This window comes from Pyxicephalus adspersus, chromosome 1, assembly GCF_032062135.1.
Source record: "Pyxicephalus adspersus chromosome 1, UCB_Pads_2.0, whole genome shotgun sequence".
Lineage (NCBI taxonomy): Eukaryota > Metazoa > Chordata > Amphibia > Anura > Pyxicephalidae > Pyxicephalus > Pyxicephalus adspersus.
This window is the reverse complement of record NC_092858.1, coordinates 78,514,436-78,520,517: the sequence shown is the minus strand read 5'-3', so window position 1 is coordinate 78,520,517 and position 6,082 is coordinate 78,514,436.

Here is a 6,082-nt window from a genome sequence, read left to right as displayed (position 1 = left end):
TGATAATGATTAGGACTAGATTTATCTCAGATTCAGTAGGCTTGTGTCTAAAGGCGGTAGAGGCAAACCAGCAGCTTTTGCCTGTTAATGATCGTTTTTCTGGAGAATACATTTATCTTAAGCTTAAGTAAACCCCAATATATGAAACTGGTAGGTCAGTAAAACAACATTTTTTTTTTTTGCAAAAAAAGCTATTCTAGTAGAGGGAATTCCATTTTGTGTTTTGTGCCTAGAGGCTTCTGTGATAAAAATCCACCTCTTCTGATGATACTAATTGGTATTCTGTTTACAAAACATGAAACCGGAGCTGTTTCCTTTTACTTTAATTATATTATGGATATATACTCGTATGTGTCTGTATGTGTATTAAACAGACACTGTCATCATAATGCAGTCAGGCTGCATATACTGTAATGAATCTGCTACTTTTTCCTTTTTTATCTGCTATGTTCTGGCTGCTGTTCTTGGACAAAAGCAGCAGCCATATTTTTCGATCACCCCCTAAAACACTGTTGCTTGGAAAGTGTTGGGCCAGAACCATGGCCTGACTCTATACTCTACCCCTGCTACAACACTAAGCTAATAAAAGGGGACACATGTATTACGTTTTATGCAGCCTGACTGCATTATCGTAAAATATAAAGTTGATTTAATTGGGCTTTAACGCTTGTCCCGAAATACCTTTGGCAACAATTCTAATTGTGGGATACCATCTGTTTAGATAATAGCTGCAGACAGGTCAGTTGCTTCTTGGTGACACATATGTTATCAATGTGAAGGGTATGTTCACATCTGTGATTTTCCCTGAGGCATTGAACGCATTATTTTACGTATGGTAAATTTAGGGAAATTTTAAATACAAATAGTGTATTCATATGGCTATTCAGGTTACTATGTGGTAAAAACATTTGTCATGTAATTTTATTGCGATGTATTGTGTGCTTAAGTGGTGCAAAAACAGTGCATGGAAAAATAATCTCTGTTTTTTTGTATTTATTTCAATTTTATTTAACAACCTAGTACAATAACAAATGTAAATTCAAGTACAACTTATTGATTTATCAAGTTTGATATAAATATACAATACAAAAATAAGGCATTTTTCATTTGCATTGTATGTGGTTGGATATTCTCCAAAACAATTTTTATTTTGGTTAACATATATAAAGTTCCAGGTTACAAATAAAATGGAGAAATCAGAACAGTGACATTATTTGTGGATCAGATATGATAATTTTTATAAATATCAAATTATAGGTCACAGAGATACCCTTTCTCTTTATTCTTATATTAACCAGAAACAGAAAGAATTCTAGCCCAATGATTGGCCCATAAAGATCTCCAACAGCTCAAAAAAAAACTTTGTATTTTTTTCTTTATTAAAAGATGTTTCTATCCATTCCGTCCAAAATATAAATGTAAGTTTTTGCAGAAATAGTTGCATGGTGGGTAGGGATCGTATAATTCAGCATTGTAATTTTATTTTTCTTGAAATTATACGTGCCAGAAGTCCAGTCCCATTCAAATACAGCACCCATCCCCACCCATCACAGCACTTTGTACAACAGTGTATCTCAGTTATCCTAAAATTATACACTTTTAATGAAGACATATACACTCTGTGGAATTGCCTGAAGTAGAACACTCTGTACTGTGCAGATTAAAGCATTTTCCAAGAATATTTAAATGCATACAAGAGTTATGACAAATCTAGGTTAGTTGGCAAAGCAGTTTTGAGTAATGAAATACTGTGTCCTATTATTATTATTATTATATTTCCATAAAGCTTTAGAGGTAGGGTTAGGGGTAAGTAGCATAGTGTCTAATGGATTCGCCCAGTCAGTTAGAGAAAGCACTAAAATTATTTCACCTATATATGCTTGGGCTTGTAATAAAGTAAAAAGTATATTAGATGTACTTTAAGATTTAGCAATTGTTTCTCGTATAGAATACAGCTTTCTAGTACTCACCTATCAATGCCAGGAATAAAGGCTAAAGTAAATTTAGTAGAGATTTTGCTCTCAAATTGTGCCTAATTTGCCAAAGAGAGCATTGAGAGGATTGTTAGGCTAGGTACACACCTGCAATGGTACTCGTCCGATAATCAGCTCAGAGTTGATATCGGATGATAATCCCACATGTGTACAGCACTTGTCTTCCATCATCCGAATGACCATCCTGGCGGATCCACGGATAATGGACGGCGAACGATCGTAATGGAAGTGAACGGGAGAGAGCGAAGGGGGGTTCCCCCCTCTCCATTGAGCAGAACAGTCATGTATGTACAGCACTGGTTCATGCATCGTGCAGTTGTTAGTCGTTGGAAAGGATTGTGAAAGATCCTTTCCAACGACAATTATTGCATTACTGTTAAGGTAGGAGTTTCCTCCACATATATAGGATTACCAGAAGATGAGATGGTGTAAATAAATAAAAATCAGTTTGTATGTTGGAACAGTAAGTGGAGCCACATTTACAGTTCTTTAGGAGCTGTAGTAATACAATATAATACTATATGATTAATATGACTGTCACACATTTTTCCCCCTATAAATTGCCAAAAAGCAACATTATTTAGTTTATTAGCTGTGGCTTGTAGGTATATGGGTAATGTTTGTAGGGTGATCTTTTTTAATGCAGTTTTTCCTAGAAAAGATATGCCCAACTTGACCAGTATAAGCAGTAGTCCTAAAACTTTAGCACAACTTAATCTTTAAAAAAAAAAAAATTTTGACTAAGGAACTCAACTTTGTATGAACTGGCCAGTGACACAACAGTTAATGGTATATTATGTGAACCTGCCTCTCCCTTCAGTTATAAGTTTTAAATACTTTCCAAGACAAAATATCAGGATTGCAGAATTTGTTCAATTAAGAATTCCATGCATGTCATTTTGAACGTCCAACAAATTGATCATCATAGTGTATTCTAGGTTTTAGAGAACTCTTTTGATCTTGACAAGAGGACACCAAGCACATCAGTAGCAAAAAGCTGGATATCAGAGGTTTAAATAGTATGTCTTCTGTTTACATACTCCCTTAGGAGGTCCTTTAGATGGCCCCTAATTCTGATTCAAATTCAATGGATTTGAAGAGGAGGTAAATGGATTAGGATTGTATGTTCTATTCACATGTAACAAATCTGCATTGTGTGAATGAAGAGATAATGTTACTTGTTATAATATGCTGAAAAACTCAATGGTTTCCATAATTCTCCATGTGGCTCTATATATACTGATATGAAGATCAATAAATAATGACTTTTATACAATCTTACACATAAGACAATGAATACATTGAACATGACTTAGTAAAGCTTGGAGACGATAGACCATCATGGGGAAATCTGGGTGATCCAGCAAACATGGAATGGATCTGGTCTAATTGCAAGTGTTTTTTTTTTAAAGAAAACCATTTGAGGTTTACTGGATCACCCAGGTTCTCCCATGATAGTGTATCTTCTCCAGTTTCACAGAGCTTCAGTAAATCAAACTCATTTTGTTGTCTTGTACATCCAATGCAGTTCAGAATTTAATAAACATATTTATCTTACTTTCTAAGTAATTACATTTTCTACGAGAAATGTGTGTAAGAATCTACAGACAGTAACAGACAGGTTTTCTAACCTTGTTAGGCCAAATACGAACCTCTGCTCCCCTAGCCAGGCTGATTCTAACTAATTCTGTGATGTTGCCAGTGCTTTGTATCCTCAGCTATAGTTGTTTTTATTTATATTGGCAGCATGTGTAGTCTGAACTGCAGGGGATCAGCAGCTGAAGGCTGTCATACAGTATAAGAATCAAGAGATCCTATACTTTTGGGTGGAATGGGAGGATCCTTTAAACGCCTACTCCAGATACGTTTTTACACTTTTGACACCATTTATTTATTAATCTTTCTTTCACGATCCTTTCCAACGACTAAGCACTGCAGGATGCATGAACAATGCTGTACATACAGCACCATTCTGCTCTATTGGGAGGGGAGGGGAAGAATGATGTAGCGGCACCCCGCTGCACGCTCTACACCTTCCCTTGCATTAGGATCATTCATCGTCCATCGTTGGTGGATCCGCAAGGACGGTCGTTTGGACGATGGGCGAAGGGTTCTGTACACATGCCAGATTCTCGTCCGATTTTGGCCCTGAGCCGATTATCGAGCGAGAACCATTGGACGTGTGTACTTAGCTTAAGTGAAGGTAAATTCCAAGACAATTACCAATCCAGAATTGTTTACCCTATTATATGGATAATCTAATAATATAAATGTTTAAGAGGTTGAGAAGCGCAAATACCAAGTACATTGTGAGTAATATTTACTTTTATTTGTTACACATCTCTGATATCTCTCTGATGTTTTGTGTTTTCAAATTGATTCCATAATTAAAGGGAAACATTTACCTTGCAAATGGGCATTTACAGAATATTAATTTTGAATTAAAAATACTTGCTATGGGGGAATTTAAGGGTGCAAATACAGTAATTCCACCTATGGAATCTAAACTGCAAACTTTGGAGAGATAGTGCCTGTGAGCTCCATGAAATGTGTTTTCATTATCCAATAAAAAAAAAAAACCTGTCTTTAGTCAATATTGGGCATAATAACAGGTTTTCTTTAATGCTCTCTATCTCAAACCGCAAATACTCAGCTTTTCATTACTCCTGCATCCCTCTGTTACTCGGCTGGGAAATACATAGTATTTCTGAGTATGAAGTACCACATAATATACACTTGTCCTTTCTTTTATATGACAGTGCAAGTGATTTGCCAAGTATGTCACACAGATGTTTGGAAACAGTCCTCATCTGTAAAAAAGGTCTACAAGAGAGACTTAGAGCTTGTATAAGAACTTCTTTGCTCCCCTTGGCAGCATATATACAGTAATGGAGAGCATACTGCTAAGATTGAGCTTCTGGAGAGGGAATCATTAACTTTTCTCTTGCTGCAACCACTGTAACTGCTATAGTATAGTAGTGGTGGCATATTGTAGGCTGGGTATCTTGTAGAAGTGTTTTGGGCTATAAATTTTTTTTTGTTCTGTGGAGATCCTTTTAAGGGTGGCTAATTAGCTAATAAAGCCATAATTATATATGAGCCCCATTTATATATATATATATATATATATATATATATATACACATACACACATACACAGCAGTGTATGTTTACCCAGTGTATTTCTCTATGTACTAAATTGATAATCCTGCCAGCATCGCCTAACAATTCTTATTATCTTTGCTGCAAATTTCATTTTGGAAAAAGTTTTCGTGGACACCGAGTTTTGCATTGTTGTGGGCAACATCACCATCTATTGTGAAACATTTTTGGTGAATGCAGAGCAGGTGAAATGTTGTAAGACATTCCAGTCTAAAAAAAAATTGACTTGCTCTGCATTTACCACAAATCTTCCTGGATGAACAGTAACATCATTCTCAACTAGGGACTCTGGTCTAAAGAGTGGGGTAAAGTAAGTATAGTGATCAGAAAGCAGGAGAGAACCCAGACTGTGTAAGAGGAAGCTTCATTTTAGTAAAAGTTTTATAAGTTTGTCTTCTTTTGAATGTCTCCTTATTTTATACTTATACTTGTATTTGAATATATATTTTTCAGTGATTACACTGGTCAACAAACATTTTCTTGCCAAACAGATTAAAGTTATTTTAGGTTATGTTTGTGTCACACTTACCTCCTCCTCCTGCGCATGCAGGCAGTTCTGACTCTGGGTGTGCCTGTTTTTCAAGCCTAATCAATTCCGTCCAATCCGCTGGCCAATAAAAAAATAGCCTCTTAACCATCGTTGGCTATTTAGCGAGCTCACACACTTCACTTAGTGTTTGTGCAATGTGTCTCCATGACTGCCGAGCCCCTAGTTGGGTTGAGCTATTTCCTGTTCACCTGTGACTTAATCCAGCATTTACTTTGTCCAGCTCCTTGTTGTCCAGTCCGTTGGTTCCCAGCCAACTTCCCTGTGCTGTTCTAGTGTTCCTGTCTGTCTGTGGATATCCCTGCTTCTCCTGTGCCTCCTGTTGCTTCCAATGTTTCCTGTGTCCGCAGTGACCCCGGGTCAGTGGTGTCTGTCTCCT